General features: G+C 37.2%; 1 protein-coding gene across 10 annotated transcripts in view; it reads right to left on the reverse strand.

Annotated features, from left to right (window-relative positions):
- Window positions 1-17,684, reverse strand: part of PHF14 (PHD finger protein 14) — a 185,487-nt gene that overhangs the window by 32,209 nt on the left and 135,594 nt on the right. For 2 of the 10 annotated variants that reach the window (XR_007922235.3, XR_007922234.3), the window contains one exon: window positions 6,760-6,879. The exons of the other annotated variants lie outside the window; for them this stretch is intronic. The gene's annotated coding sequence lies outside the window, so the exon portion shown is untranslated. The remainder of the gene's footprint in view (window positions 1-6,759; window positions 6,880-17,684) is intronic. 10 annotated transcript variants of the gene reach the window in all.

Here is a 17,684-nt window from a genome sequence, read left to right on the forward strand (position 1 = left end):
GGTAGTAGACAACTTGACTCTGAGTCTGTACCTAGAACCTCAAAGAGATGACTTGCTCAGGAAACACTGTATCAAAAGAAGTGGTGAGGGATTGTGATGAAGGAAGGAACAAAATAGAGTTGAGAGATCTCAGCAGAGACTGTCAAATGGAGGAGGAGGTGGGTAGCATTGCTAGATTCCTAGACACATAAAACCTACATAAACGGAGTCACAAAGACATAGAAAACCTAAACAGACCCATAACCAAGACAGAAATTGAATCAGTAATAAAGTCCCTCCCAACAAAGAAAAGCCCAGGACTGGATGGATTGACTGCTGAATTCTACCAGACATTTAAAGAAGAACTGACTCCAATTCTTCTCAAACTATTCAGAACAATCGAAAAAGAGGGAGTCCTTCCAAATTCTTTCTACGAAGCCAGCATCACCCTAATTCCTAAACCTGAAAAAGATGCAGCAGAGAAAGAGAATTAGAGACCAATTTCCCTGATCAACATAGATGCAAAAATCCTCAATAAAATCCTGGCCAGTAGAATCCAACAAACACATCAGAAAGATCATCCACCCAGACCAAGTGGGATTTATCCCTGGTATGCAGGGATGGTTCGACATTCACAAATCAATCAATGTGATACACCACATGACCAAACTGCAGAAGAAAAACCATATGATTATCTCAATAGATTCAGAGAAAGCATTTGATAAAATACAACACCCTTTCATGATGAGAACTCCAAGCAAATTGGGTATAGAAGGAACATTCCTCAACAAAATCAAGGCAATTTATCACAAACCCACGACCAGCATCCTATTGAATGGGGAAAAGTTGGAAGCATTCCCACTGAGATCTGGTACCAGACAAGGATGCCCACTCTCACCACTGCTATTCAATATACTAAGAAGTTTTAGCCAGAGCCATTAGGTAAGAAAAAGAAATCAAAGAGATACAAATTGAAAAGGAAGAAGTCAAACTATGCCTCTTTGGAGACGATATGATTCTTCAGGGGATCTAAAGAACTCCACTAAGAGACTATTGGAACTCATACAAGAGTTTGATAAAATAGCAGGATATAAAATCAATACACAAGGACGGTGCTGTAGAGCAGCAGATTAACACCCTGGCCTGAAGTACCAGCCTGGAAGATTTTTCCATTGTTTGGTATCCTCTTCTATTTCTTTCTTTAAAGTTTTGTAATTCTCATCATAGAGATCTTTGACATCCTTGGTTAAGTTTATTCCCAGGTATTTTTTTTATAGCTATTGTGAATGGGATTGATCTTAGAAGTCCTTTCTCAACCATGGCATTGTCTGGGTATACAAAGGCTTGTGATTTTTGTGTATTGATTTTTTTAAAGATTTATTTATTTATTTGAAAGAGTTACACAGAGAGAGGACAGGCAGAAAGAGAGAGGTCTTCCATCAATGGCCACAGCTGTGCTGATCTGAAGCCAGGAGCCAGGAGCTTCCTCCAGGTCTCCCACATATGTGCAGGAGCCCAAGGACTTGGGCCATCCTCTAATGCTTTCCCAGGCCACAGCAGAGAGCTGGATTGGAAGTGGAGCAGCCGGGACTCGAACCGGATGCCAAAGACCTAAACAGACATTTTTCAAAAGAGGAAATCCAAATGGCCAACAGACACATGAAAAAATATTCAGGATCACTAGCCATCAGGGAAATGCAAATCAAAACCACAATGAGGTTGCACCTCACCCCAGTTAGAATGGCTTACAAACAGAAATCAACTAACAACAGATGCTGGGGAGGATGTAGGGAAAATGGCTCACTAATCGTTGGTGGGAATGCAAACTGGTAAAGCCACTATGGAAGACAGTTTGGAGATTCCGCAGAAATCTGAATATAGCCCTACCACATGACCCAGCCATCCCACTCCTCGGAATTCACCCAGGGGAAAATTAAATTGGCAAATAAAAGAGCTATCTGCACCTCAATGTTTATACAGCTCAATTCACAATAGCTAAGACACAGAATCAACCTAAATGCCCATCAACGGAAGACTGGATAAGGAAATTATGGGATACATACTCTATGTAATAATACATAGCGGTAAAAAAAAATGAAATCTGGTCATTTGCAACAAAATGGAGGAATATGGAAAACATCTTGCTGAGTGAAATAAGTCAGTCACAAAGGGACAAGCATCATATGTTCTCCCTGATCTGTGACAACCAACTGAGCACCTAAAAGGAAACCTGTAGAAATGAAACTGACACTATGAGAAGCAATGACTTGTTCTGCCCTTGTCCTGCCTGTGGAGGAACAGCTTACTATCTTATTCTTTTTAGTATTTTCTCTTTCTACTTAATACCATTGGTTGAACACTTTAATTAACATAGAATTATTCTTAGGTGTTTAAATCCAATTAAAAATTGATCCCTATTAAAAAAATAAGAGTGGGAATAAGAGAAAGGGAGATGTACAGTTTGGCACATGCTCCCTTGGACTTACCCCTAAGGGTAAAACTAAAAACTTGCCATGGGACTCCAAATCTCATTGAGTTGACAGTTACCAATGCCATCTTACTAGTTAAAGTGATCAGTTTAAGTTAACTGATCATAAAGATAGGATTAAGTGTCAAAGGGAGCATATAAATAAGACCAGTGTCTGCTAATAATAATTGATAAAATTAAAAAGGAGAGAACAACCCAACATGGGAAGCAGGATATACAGCAGACTCATAGAATGGCAAATGCCCTAAACAGCACTCTGGACTCAGAATCAGCCCTTAAGGCATTCGGGTCCAGCTAAAAAGCCCATGAGAGTATCTCAGGCATGGAAAGCCAAGACACTCTGGCAAAAAAAAAAAAAAAAAAAAAAAAAAAAGACATAAATGAAAGATCTCTGTGAGTGAGATCCCAGCAGAAAGAATGGGCCATCAAAGAAGGAGCTACCTTTCTCTGAAGGGAGGAGAGAACTTCCACTTTGACTATGATCTCGTCTAAATAAGATTGGAGCTGACGAACTCAAAAGGCTTCCATAGCCTTGGCAACTCATGACAAGAGCCTAGGGTGATTACTGACGCCATAAACAAGAGTGTCAGTTGTTAAATCAACAACAGGAGTCACCATGCACTTGTAGGATCTCTGTCCTTAACGTGTTGTACTATGTGAATTAACGGTATAACTAGTCCTCAAACAGTACTTTACACTTTGTGTTTCTGTGTGGGTGCAAACTGTTGAAATCTTTACTTAGTATATACTAAATTGATCTTCTGTAAATAAAGATAATTGAAAATGAATCTTGATGTGAATGGGATGGGAGGGGGAGCGGGATATGGGATGGTTGTGGGTGGGAGGGAGATTATGGGGGGTAAAAGCCACTGTAATCCAAAATCTGTACTTTGGAAGTTTATATTTATTAAATGAAAGTTTAAAAAATTAATGTATTAGATGGACACATGTGGAAGCTATATTAAATATATTAGATGGACACATGTGGAAGCTAAACAAAAAAGAAAAAAATGAAATGCATGTGTGTATCAGTAATGCTGCAAATATAGCTTTGTCAATCTTTGCTTTACACCTTGGTCAAACAAATGGTGAAGAATGTTATATTACTATAGTTGTAATGATCTGTGATTATTATTTTTTTTTTTTGGACAGGCAGAGTGGACAGTGAGAGAGAGAGAGAGAGACAGAGAGAAAGGTCTTCCTTTGCCATTGGTTCACTCTCCAATGGCCGCCGCGGCCAGCGCGCTGTAGCCGGCGCACCGCGCTGATCTGATGGCAGGAGCCAGGTATTTCTCTTGGTCTCCCATGGAGTGCAAGGACCAAGTACTTGAGCCATCCTCCACTGCACTCCCTGGCCACAGCAGAGAGCTGGCCTGGAAGAGGGGCAACCGGGACAGAATCCGGTGCCCCAACTGGGACTAGAACCCGGTGTGCCGGCGCCGCAAGGCGGAGGATTAGCCTAGTGAGCCACGGCGCCGGCCGATCTGTGATTATTTTAAAACTTAACTGTGTATGAGTGACATGGCCATCTTTCCATCTGGTAACTGTTTATAGCTCTTGCCTATATTCTTGCTAAACTAGGGTGTTTTTTCTTCTCTATTTACTTGAACATTTTATTTGGTGCAGCATTAAATACTGGGTTGTAATGTAAATTAATTAAAAATATGTTATCTCAAAAACTAAAAAAAGAAAGGGAGAGGGAGGAAAGGTGGGAAAGAAAGAGAGGGAAGATGGGAAAGAGTATCATTAGAGTATCATTATATTCTTAGAACTGTATCTATGAACTATATTGAATGTTTTAAAAACTAAAAATAAATAAATACAAATTAAATAAATTAACAACTAGTATCATTATGTTTTTACTTTTCAAACTGTTGCAGTTTCCCCCATACAAATTATACACATGCTCTCTCTCTCTTAGGATTTCCTTATGTCACTTCAAATACCAAAAAAAGGTTTGTTTTGTTCTTAATTTTTAATTTTTTGAAAATTTTAATTAGTTTTCAACACATTCTTTGTGACTTATAGATGTTTATTGTAGCACATGTAGCATTATGCTTACCTGGCTTCTTAAACTAGAATTTGACTATCTAATTTGCAGTGTACCCTTGGATGATGTGTCAATTTACAATTTTTAAATGCAGTTGTAATTTGCTATATTTTCTACTAAAGTGCTTAGTCCACATTTTTTATAAAAAGCTTTTATTTAATAAATGTAAATTTAATAAGTACAACTTTTGGATTATAGCAGTTTTCCCCCTCATACCTGCCCTTCCACCCCCAAACCATCCTATTTCTTACTCCCTCTCCCATCCCATTCTTCATTATGATTCATTTTAAATTATCTTTATAATCAGAAGATCAACTCTATACTAAGTAAAGATTTCAACAGTTTGTACCCACATATCCACACAAAGTACAAAGTACTGTTTGAAGACTAGTTTTACCATTAATTCTCATAGTACAACAAATTAAGGACAGAGGTTCTACATAGGAAGCAAGTATACAGTGACTCCTATTGTTGATTAAACAATTGATACTCTTATTTATGACTAGACCACATACGTTGAAATAAAACCTCCATTAGTTTCAGTCCCTGAGTGACTTACAACTTACACTGACACATTGTATGAATGAGAAATCAATTTGTTTTTTGTTAATCCACTAAAAATCTGGGAGTTTTGGGGGTGTGTCTGCTGTACAATCCAGCATATCCTAATATATATTCCTATAAAATCCTGCCAAACCGTCGTCATTCCATTTGATTCTTGGAACTGAAAGCAATCTTCCAAGTTTTATCTAACCTTCAGTTCTTCAAACAGTACTATATCTGAGCTTTCTAAAAGCATTTAATACTTTAAATCTTATGTCATGTTTTACCGCTGTTACTAGAATCTAAGGGTTTTTTTTAGATTAATTAATTAATTAATTAATTTGAAAGGTAGAGTGATGGAGAGAAGGGGGAGAGAGAGAGAGAATGAATATCCTTCATCTGCTGGTTTACTCCCTCAAATGCCTGCAACAGCCATGGCTGGGTTAGGCTGAAGTCAGAAGCCAGTAATGTGATCCTGGTCTCCCACACGTGGGGCAGGGGCCCAAGTACTTGGGCTATCTTCTACCGCCTTCTGAGCAGGAAGTTTGATCAGAAGCTGAGTAGCCAGGATGCAAACTGCCACTTTGACATGATATGCCAATGTCACAACAGGCAGCTTAACCTGCTATTCCACAACGCTGACCCCCAGACTCAAGTTTTCAAACTGCAACACTTATGTTTGATTATCTCACTGCACCTTAAGTACTGATCATACAGTAGGTGACATGCCTTCTGAATACTCATATATAGATATTATTCAATAAAAAAAGACTTCTATTACAGACATATTGGAAGGCCCAACAAGAGAAAGAAATATCTGTATAAATGAAAAGGCTAGCATTACTTCTCAAATTTAATGCATAATAAATACACAACAAGCATCTTTTCCATGTTAATTTTATACTCTTTGAACAATGCAGTGTTAATCATTCTGGATGAGAAACTTTTTTTTTAAGAAGATTTTAAACTATATAAGTATTAAAAAAAACTTTTATAAATCAACATGTACCATTAAATGTCAACAGAAATGCTGAGTGATCCAGACAGGAGCAGAAACTTCTAAGAAGTAATGTTTTAAACTTGCTGAACAGGTATTTCTTATGTACATTACACTTGGTCTTTTCTGAATGTTTGAGTGGTGACTAGAAGAAATGTATTCTTCTAGCTTTTTGTTGTTTCACTAAATAGCCTTGGTCTCTAAGGCAAAAACTAGAACCTGTATTATACTTTCAATGCCATTCAGCAAATACAAAGTTTAAAAACTAATTTCAATACCTACTATTTGGAAATAGCCTAGTAGGAGATAGCTACTAGGACCAATTTTAAATCTATCTTATGAAAAATTATTTGTAACATTAAGGCCCCATATCTTCACGGAAGTAAGAAAGAACCATCTATTCTGGGAGTTTGCAATCTAACTGGTAAAAAAACCATCAAGACATAAAGAGATAACCATACAAAGAAATAGCTACTGAATGATCAGTCTAGCAAAAAAGTACCAGAATCAATTTAGTTCAGTCCTAAGAAACGTGGAGAAACTAGGTAATTTATACTAACCATTAAACTTAAAAAAGCAAAACCCGATGAGGCATTTTGTAAAAGAATATTCAAAGAGGGAGGAAACGAAAGAGAGGGAAAGAAAAGGAGGGGCTGAGATAGGAGAAAAGGGGACAGAAAGAGAAAAGGAGAGAATTTATACCTGGAATATTAGCTTGGGGCCAGATTATAGATGGTCTTGAAAGTCAGGGATAAACCTGGACATCTATCCTATAGTATGGAAAATGGAGATGGCCTTCCTTCTTTCCTTTGGTCTTCTGACCTGGAAATGTGAAAGTAATCTTTCAAAAAGAGTGACTGGGCAAAAGTCTGCAGGATGGTTACTGAGAACAGAAACTCAGGCACTGAAGAGAAAGGAATGACACTTTTCCCTCCTTTTGAGAAAGGAAATAAGAAATTTAGGTGGCAAAAGTAACAAAAACTATTTTTATTTAAGGTTGAGAGGAGAAAAATAATGCTATGGTCCTCTTTTCCTAAGTAAAAGACAAGGTCATCTGAAAAAGTGAGGGGAATGGGAATCAAACTGAAAACTTGAGAAATGTGACAAAGACCTGAAATAAGCACTATAAAGTCTCATAAGGAGTTCAAAAAAGACAACAATGAGGACTGGTTTAAATTAGGAGGCATAAATTTGTAACAAACCTGAGTCCATATATTTATCCATTTACTTCTAGCCAAAAAAGAAGAATTTGAAATAAGCCAACACAGTGGAAGAAGACAGAATTGGGGAGTTATAATAGGAGACTGACATTTTTTTAAATTGTACATGAAAACGCCAAGTCATAGTTTCTTAAAAAAAATGATGGGAATAAAATCAGGAGGAAGAAGGTGATTTGGAGGTCTTGGGGAGTTAAGGAACTGGTAAAAGGATTTGAGGAAGTGGAAGAAAGAATAATTAAGAATAAAAAATCTTTGGGGCCGGCGCTGTGGCGCAGTGGGTTAACGGCCTGGCCTGAAGTGCCGGCATCCCATATGAGCGCCGGTTCTAGTCCTGGCTGCTCCTCTTCCGATCCAGCTCTCTGCTGTGGCCTGAGAAAGCATTAGAGGATGGCCTAAGTCCTTGGGCCCCTGCACCTGCGTGGGTGACCCAGAAGCTCCTGGCTCCTGGCTTCGAATTGGCTCAGCTCCGGCCTTTGCGACCAATTGGGGAGTGAACCAGCATATGGAAGACCTCTCTCTCTCTCTTTCTCTCTCTCTCTCTGTGTGTGTGTAACTCTGCCTTTCAAATAAATAAAATAAATAAATCTTAAAAAAAAAAAAAGAATAAAAAATCTGGGGCCGGCACTGTGGCATAGCAGGTAAAGTGTTGCCTGTGGTGCTGGCATCCCATATGGCCGCTGGTTCGAGTTCCAACTGCTCCGCTTTCAATCCAGCTCTCTGCTATGGCCTGGGAAAGCAGTAGAAGATGGCCCAAGTCCTTGGGCCCCTGAACCCGCGTGGGAGACCTGGAAGAAGCTCCTGCTTCCTGCTTCAGATCGGCACAGTTCTGGCCATTGTGGCCAATTGGGAGTGAACCAGCAGATGGAAGACCTCTCTCTCTCTCTCTCTCTCTCCCTCTCTCTCTCTGCCTTTCCTTCTCTCTCTATGTAACTCTGACTTTCAAATAAAATAAATAATTCTTTAAAAAAAAGAATAAAAAAATCAGCTGGTAAAAAAATTGTGATTTGATTCACAGTCAATTGTGGAATGCTTGACACAATCATATTAAAGGACTTAGCGACTGGGTGCAATTTTTTAATCTTTCAATCTCTGATGAATGGTCTAAAACATTCATTTTATAAAGATATGCACAGATAAAATACTTTAGGAAATATCTTCTTTACAGTCTCACAGAAAGATTGGTCTGGTAACAGCAAAAGAAAGGCCTGAAGAATGAGGAAAGGTGAGAATAAGGACTTTTAAGAAGACTTCCTTGAAAGGTAGTCCCTCATATAAGACAGATTTTCTGAAAATTACTTAAGGGGTTTGTTCTGCAGGAGTCTGTGGATACAGACCGGGTGGTGATGCATGCCTGTCTGTAAGCATTGGCAGAGAAGCAGAGCAAAGATGCAGGGTTACAGGGGGAATGACTGCTCATTTTGAGTTTCTCGGGGCTAGGGTGTTTGTGTGTTTTCCTTAGGATAAATGTGGACATTAAAAAAGAGCAAAAATGCTTGTCTAGAAAGGGATCTAGTTACTGAGGACAGCCTTCCTGAGGTGGGTGATGCCAATCAAAGAGGAGACAAGAGGAATTTAGGTTCTGAAGTGGAAGTCACAGGTAACACAGGAGAGAACACCTCTTACATCAAGGGACCTGCAGGTAAGAAAGCTCTAACAAATCACTGCCCACCCACAAAAGGAAGACGGGACAAGAATCAAAGTTAAGTATCCAGGTCCCTTCCGAACTACAAATTTCCCAGTATGAAGTGGCTCTGAATTGTATGAAGCAGCTGTGAGAGAAGTTTTAACTGACTGATAGACTGAAACTTTGACATTAAACTGGACTCTGTCTCTCTCTCTCTCTCTCTCTCTATGTGTGTGTGTGTGTGTGTGTGTGTGTGTGTATATAGACTTTATTTGAAAGGCAGAATTACAGAAAGAAAGAGGGACACACAGATCTTCCATTTGCTGGTTCACTCTCCAAATGGCTGGGGCTGGGTCAAGCTGGGTCAAGCCAAAGCAGGAGCCAGGAACTCCATCTGGTTCTTCCACATGGGTGCAGGGGCCCAAGTACTTGGGTCATCATCCACTGCCTTCCCAGCTCTATTAGTAGCAAACTGTGAGGCACCCAGTACACAAACCGGTGGCCATATGGGATGTTGGAGTTGCAGGCCGAGGTTTAACCAATTGTGCCATTATGCTTGCCCCAAACTGACTATATTTTTTTATATTAAAAATGACTCACTACTTAAAGATGAATGGAAAAACCTAAGATCTGCCTAAGCGTCACTGAGGAGAAAAGATCCAACCCAGTTTTGTGAAAGGCAATATGAGGAAAGAGTCAAATTTGTTTGTTTGTACCCTATCCTGAATTTAAAAGCAAAATTTACTTAAATTAAAATAAAATCAAAGATTAGTCTTTTAAAAATAGTAATCTGGATAGCATTCACTATGGAGAACAAATAAAACCACTTCTATCATCCATTTCTGTACTCTGTAAAATTAACTTGAAGAATTTTTGTTAAGGGTATAAGACTGCAGTATCTACGTTTTCATATTGCTATTGTGAGTTAAAACAACTACTGTATTTGACTCTACTAGAACGGTTTCTATCTCAAGGAAGATTTTACTGATAAAGCAGGGGTGGGGAATAAGGCCAGGGGAAATCATTTGGTCTGGCCTTCCAACGTAACTGCAGGCAGGACTAGAAATTCAATAAATCTACAGCAGCCTAATTTTTAAGTTGAACTTTTGTATGACCCACAATTGATATCCAAATTGTCCTTGTCAGAAAAAAAATTTCCCCCACTCCTGTGATAAAAGAACATATAGGGTACCAGGCTTCCAGACATTGCTTGGAAATGTGCAGGAGTATAGAAGGAATAGAAAGGAAGAGAAAATTCAGGAATTGCTAAACAGCTAAATCTTGAAGAAAGGAAGTTTATCTCACTGCAAAAATCAAGTTCGAGTACAATAAACTTGGGAGCACTCAAAAAGAAATGAAAGATTAAGATTGTACTCAATACAGTCTTTGTGCTGTAAACAGGTCAAGGCTTTGAAATCAATCTTGAAAAAAAAAAAAAAAAACCGTCACAGGGGAAAATGGTAGAAAAGAGGTAGAGAAAGTTCTAGCTTTTACAATATTTTGCCTTCTTATAAAAGAGTAAAGAATGCTTTCTAAAAATATTCACTTCAGTTCCACCCCTGTAATGACTGGAAGTGGGAAAAAATTAATGATAATTAATGACTGGCTAGTAGGATAAATTTTAAATCGCATTATTAAATAATGATTAGCTGTTGGTTGGTAAAACTTCTACATTAAAATAAGAAAATAATGCTGATAGCTTTATAACTTGCTTTACACTATCTATACATCTGTGCTTTAGAAACTGATTAAATAGGATAATCTTAATTTATATATCTGATTTTAAAAGCATATTTGCCCTTAAAAATTGAGGCCAGTCCAGCCCTGAAGAACACAGAAGTCAACATACTGCTGATAAAAATGCTTCAATACAGCTTGAACTTTTCAAAGTGATACTTTAAAAATTTAACCTCTATTAGCATACTTTAAAGTTTCAAAGCAGTGAAGCATATAATTATTTGTAGCCATTACTGAAGGTACATTTAGCAAAAAACCAACTTAACTTTAAAGAAGATGTAATATTACCACATAAACCTTTAAGAAACTTTCAGAGAAACATTTAAAAAGCTGGTATCTTAGGTGACTGGAGCTTGGATTTATCATACAAATATGGCCGAGAAGTGAAAAAGAGAACAAAATACTGCAACAACCTAAAGAAGTTTGAAATCACAAAAGATAAATAAGCTAGTCACAGGTGAAAATATGGTAGAATAAATAAATACAGTTACATAAAGGATAATTATTTTAACATTTTGTGGATAAGGTAGTAATTTTATATTCTGATTAACAAGAAAAAAATTAATAAAAGAATTGTCAGCAAAAGAACCTAAATGAATCTAAATTGTATCATATTTAGTATTTAATACATTTATAAATAAGGTATTATTTTCAAATAAGAGGAACTGCTACTGAAAAAGAATCCTGATATAGAAACAAAGATATAAAATCTTTCTGTATGTACCCAAAATGGCTGACCTTGCACAAATCAGAACAGTCTTAAACTATCTTTATAAAGAGACTGAATGCAGCTGGCGTTAGTTTCTTCTCATAATACAGGTTTTCAAACTTCAAAACTCATGACAGACATTAAAAACTAAGATTTGACTCAGCTGAAACACAGTGCTTATTGCTTAATAAAAAAGTTCACTTTTAGATCCCTTCCCCTCAACTCCCTCCAAGTTAAATACATTAGTTTCTGCTGGGCCTACATAAATAAATCCTCTCCACTGTCAACTGGACCTCTCTCAATGCAGATACGTATTTTATTGAATCTTATGAGGAAAGGGCGTCAAGGAGTTCATATCACTTTCCGTGTCCGCCGTCCCACATCTTACTTGCAGAAGAGTCGTCTTTAAGCAATTCATTTAAGAATTATTTCTAGGTTTTATTCCCCTATCCATTAGAAAGACCAAAACAGACCCCACCTAATATATTTTTCCTTTTTTTTGTCCTTTTCCTTTTCCCTATTATTCATAGTATTTAATAGAAAAATACCTAAATTTCTACTTTATGAAAATCTAAAATGGCCTCAGGACAAAATCTAATTGGAGAATCTCTTGCAGAAAGGAATGGAAAATGCCTTTTCTAATGTGTATGTAAAAGCTGTTTTCGAAAACGTAAGTCTGAATCATTGTTCTATCATTTATTAGCTAAGGTATCTTAATTTCTCTGAACCGCAATTGTTTTTTCATTTGTACAAAGGAGGCAAGAACTGTAACTACCTTAAAGGCTATGGTAAGGAATAATGAGATCATACACTTTAGGTACTTAAATAATGCCAGGTATATAATCATGCTCAATAGATGCTAACAGCTATTAAGGTGGTAGTATGGTATTTTCTTCCTTCCTTCCTTCCTTCCTTTTCTTTCTTTCTATTTCTTTTTTAAGATTTATTTACTTATTCAAAAGGCAGAGTTACAGAGAGGCAGAGGCAGAACGAGAGAGGTCTTCCATCCACTGGTTTACTCCTCAGATGACAGTAATGGCTGGAGCTGAGCCGATCAAAGCCAGGAGCTTCCTCCAGGTCTCCCATGCGGGTGCTGGGGCCCAAGGACTTGGCCCGTCCTCCACTGCTTTCCCAGGCCATAGCAGAGAGCTGGATCAGAAGTGGAGCAGCCGGGATTCGAACCGGCGTCCAAATGAGATGCCAGCACTGCAGATGGCAGCTTTGCCTGCTACACCACAGTGTCTGCCCCTAAACAGATTTAAAACAAGAAAATAGGGACCAACACTGTAGTGTAGCGGGCAAAGCTGCCGTCTACAGTGCTGGCATCCCATTTGGCTGCCAGTTCAAGTCTCGGCTGCTCCACTTCTGATCCAGTTCTCTGCTATGGCCCGGGAAAGCAAGGGAGGACAGGCCAAGTCCTTGGGCCCCAGCACCCGCATGGGAGACCTGGAGGAAGCTCCTGGCTTTGGATCGGCTCAGCTCCAGCCATTAAGGCCATCTAGGGAATGAACCAGCAGATGGAAGACCTTTCTCTTTTGTTCTGCCTGTGCCTCTCTGTAACTCTGCCTTTCAAATAAATAAATCTTAAAAAAAAATTCGTTCATATTCTTTGACCCAACAATTACACTGAGAGGTATCTCTGTAAAGGAATATTGAACAACTACTAAAAAGGCAGATTAGAAAAGTGTCTAACAGAAATTCATCATATTTACAATTATATGACAGAGATCATTACATAGCAAAAAGTATGATATAGCTGCAAGTTTTTAAAACTATGTTGTAGTAGGATATAGAACCACAATATGAGCAGAAGGGTAATATTTTTAGGTGCTACAATTGCAAGTAATTTAAAATATTTTTCTTTATTTTTTTAAATTGTCCAAGTATTCCACAATGATCAAATATTTCCTTTAAGACAATAAATTAAAAAATGAAAATCCTTAAAGTATGGGTAATTTCTCCCCGATCCAAATTTCTTCAGAAAAGCAGAATCAGGTCAGTGAAACAAAAAGAAAAAAGTAGACAGAAAACTGGAAAACATGGCTTGTCTTTGTGAACACCTTTATTGAGGCATGTATTGCCTTTCCATCTTTTATCACGGAGCAGCCTAAGCTCACCAAAGTGGAGTAACTTGCTGAAGGATATAAGCATTGTAAATGAAGATTTAAACTGATTTTGTTTCATTTCCAAGCTCATAAAACTCCTTCCTCCATACCATGTTTTATACTTTGAGTCTATATAATACAAATTATGCTATTTTTCTACACAATGTTTCTATTGTAAGAAACCCATAAAATTGATTGCAAATTTTCATGGAGAAGTACTTTTAAAGATACACACTGCTTATACATACATATCATAATTAAATACAGAAATGTCAAAAAATGGATATATGTACTTCTGTACCATAATGTGTAAATGAGAGAGAAGATTGAGTAATTTTACAAAATGATGAAATTATTAAACATTTAGTTAATCAGAAGGAACAAATTATGCCTACAACTAGAATATGTGAAATCTCACTCTCTGTTTTCTGAACCTAGGATTTAAGTTTTTTCTTTTTCTTTTTCTTTTTCTTTCTTTTTTTTTTTTTTTTTTTTTTGACAGGCAGAGTGGACAGTGAGAGAGAGAGAGACAGAAAGAAAGGTCTTCCTTTACCGTTGGTTCACCCTCCAATGGCCTCTGCAGCCAGTGCACTGTGGCTGGCGCACCGCGCTGATCCAAAGCCGGGAGCCAGGTGCTTCTCCTGGTCTCCCATGCAGGTGCAGGGCCCAAGCACTTGGGCCATCCTCCACTGCACTCCCAGGCCACAGCAGAGAGCTGGACTGGAAGAGGGGCAACCGGGACAGAATCCGGCGCCCTGACTGGGACTAGAACCCAGTGTGCCAGTGCCGCAAGGCAGAGGATTAGTCTATTGAGCTGCGGTGCCGGCCAAGTTTTTTCTATTACTCAGGTATTGTTTGTACAACTCTAAGAAGGCCTAGCTTATTTCAAATAGATCAACCTATTTAACAGGTTCACAATCTACACATCTCTTATATTTATATTGCAAATAAGTATTGAAATAACAAATTTTCATAATTAATATATTCCACATTGCTTTTGAATTTTACATTATTTCTATAATACATTGGTTTATTATATAACTCAATTTTAATACCTTAAATGCTGAGTTGATAAGGTAAATGTACTCTTACTAACTTTTTAAAAGTTCTAATAAAATATGCTTTAGCTAACTCTTAGATGTTTATCAGAATAGTGATTTGTTATCTAAAATAATAATAAAAAAAATAAGCTAATGGACAGTATGAAGTTGGTGAATTTTGAAAGGCATTTCCATGTATGGCACCCTACTGAACCTTGACTGATTAGCTCAGTACAGTTTAGTCTCTTGTCACATATGGTATCCCACAACAGGCTATGTAGATACATCAGGTCCACATGCCACCTAACTTAGAAAATGACTTGGTTTTTCAAGCTTGAAGTCAGTGTAACTTAGAAAGTGACCTTTTTTAATTTTGGAAATTATTATAGAATCTATTTTCAGTTTTCATTTCACTATTTTTATGAATATGATATCAAAATACATGTGTCATACAATGACTAACTATCTGAAAGGAGCAAATCACATTTTCAAAGAGATCCTCAATGTATGGAACTAAACAGTTCAGTACTGATTCCAATTCTGTTATTTAGAATGATCAGTGAACAATCTGTGTTTTACTGAAAATTGTTACTTGATAAAAATATTACCTAGGGATAGGTTTTAGAAAGCACAGCTAGGACAATCAAGTAAATAACCTCTTTGAGCAGGCATTAATAACAATTAAATAGTAAACTCAGTTCAGGAAATAAATGTTCAGTTTAAACAATAACACACTCTTTTTTTAAAAAGCACAGTCCCAACTATAATTACTGGGACTGTTACTGATAAATGATTATTATTATTCACAAAGTACAGCACTCATTACGAACCCAGGGAATGGAAAGATATTGAAACAAAAAATTTTGCCTGCCAGAGAAAAATGCTAGAGCCACTGGCAACAGCCTGAATTTAGTATAAGACAAGATCTTGGTCTCACAGATCAACTGCAAGCTTGTGGTTTTTCCCATCCCACAGAGCAAAGATAAAAATCTAAAGTTTAGGTACAAGACTGTGGGCATCACTGAGGAAAACCATGTCTTTTAGTAAGTGTCAAAGCAATTAGATTTGTTGTATGGATTCTAATGTAGGAAACGGCACAAAAAACTTTGTTCCAGTTTTACATGCCTGTACTACCAACAAGGCAAATCAAAATCAGGAAAGCTCAATAAAGCACACTTTTATAAGTTCTAATGGTTGTTACACAAAAGCTACAACTATACTCAATTCAGACAGTTAAGTGGTGTAGTTTTTAATGAAAAATAATTTCTCTGTCAATCATGCTAAAATCAGAAACTTTAAATACAACCTAAAATCATATAAAATCCCAGAGGTCAAATGAACAGTTAAAATACTAAAAAGTCCTGTTTTATGGGTCATTTATATGCTTCAAATTTAAAAGAACTTTAAAGGATAATCTATTTTAATTTTATATTTTTCATAAATCTTCACAATACATAAAATTCAGACATTCAATTTCCAGTAATACTAGGTTCAATTAAATGCTTGTTTAATGTATTGTGGCAAGATACTCCTTAGAGATTGCTCTGTTCAGTTTTTAAAGAGGCAGAATTCTGAATGACTCTTCTACTTGAAAACAAATATTTACATATCATTTTAAAATGTCAGTTTTAGAATTCTAATTAGTCAATGCAGAAAATGTGGAAAATAAAATGTTTTAAAATCATATTCCTCATTTCAGAGTTTTCTACTTAAATGATTATCAAAAACATACACACACACACACACACACACACACACACACACTTGCTTCAGTTGGTGTGTCATGCATTTGTAGTTTCAGAAAACCTCTGTAACAGATTTAGATGAGATTTCTATGCATATGAATGTACAATTTTCTACTCAAAAAGTGTGGTGTACTTGAAAGATCAAATAGGAGCTAATCAAATGGAAGCCTCCAGGCTAAAGCAGCTCATCTTACAGCAGGCAGATAACAACCTGTCATGTACACTCTATGGCTTCTCACAAAACAGAGCTTAAGCAGGATGAAAAGCCAGTGTGGTAAATGGCACAGTCACTACAAAATAATACATGATGTGTATGTAAATTCCCAGTGGCACTTGTGAATATATATGACTTGGAGCAAGCATGTTTAAAAGAAATATTTATACATGTTCATTTAACCATATAAAGACAAGCTATCTTCATTTAGGAAGTTTCAGCTGACACAAGTTGAGATCTAGCTCAATATATCACGGGAAAGAATGAACACTGAACCATGCCTTATTTTTTGAAAAATTACCATACCTTTACTGCCTACTTTAACATCTCACAAGTAAATGCAAAACATAAATTTAAAATGTCAATTTGTTGAAATTTATTGATAACTGAAGATCTTGAAAAACAGTTCTATCAGTGGTTCTTAGTCCCAACTGCTTATAAAATCACCTGTGAGGCTTGAAAAATAAACATATATAAATGTCCTCCCTCAACCCTTCTTGTTCCTTTTCCTGAACAATTCAGTCTAAAAATCATCAGACTATAGGCAAAATAGGGTCCACATGAAGAAAGGTGAGAGGGTGACAAGACACTGTTTCCATATTAAGGGAGTGATTATATTAGAACTCATATTAAAGATAACAGAGCATGTTTTTATGGCAAGGAATGACAGAGTAAAAGGGAGGAAACTAGAATAGCTTTCAATATCTATTATGACATAGAAATAATAAAGATAAAAGTGTGTATGTGTGTGGATAGATATAGTTAGTAGTCAGTCCTTGGCTGTGTCTAGAGAGAATTAGGAAAGGGCTGGCATCCCTTCCAGCTCCCTGATAATGTGCCTAGGAAAGCAGTGGAAGATGGCCTAAGTGCGTGGGCCCCTGTACCTACGTGAGAGACCTGGAAGAAGCTCCTGGCTCCTGGCTTCAGTCTGGCGCAGGCCTGGGCGTTGCAGCCATTTGGAGAGTCAATCAATGGATAGAAGACTCTCTCTGTCTCTGCCTCTTTTTCTCTCTCTCTTTATAACTCTATCTTTCAAATAAATAAATAAATCTTAAAAAAAAAAAAGTAAACAAAAAAAGAACTAGGAAAACCAACATTCCAGTAACAACAAGCACAAAAGATCTTGGTTTCTAAATACCATTCTCCACTGAAAGGAACCATGGATCTTGGAGAAATGACTTACTCCAAGAGTGAGGAAAGAGAAGGTTATTACAAGTTTAGTCTGAAAAGTCT

Source organism: Oryctolagus cuniculus, chromosome 16, assembly GCF_051225735.1.
Source record: "Oryctolagus cuniculus isolate XC-2025 breed Fujian yellow rabbit chromosome 16, ASM5122573v1, whole genome shotgun sequence".
In the NCBI taxonomy this organism is placed as follows: domain Eukaryota; kingdom Metazoa; phylum Chordata; class Mammalia; order Lagomorpha; family Leporidae; genus Oryctolagus; species Oryctolagus cuniculus.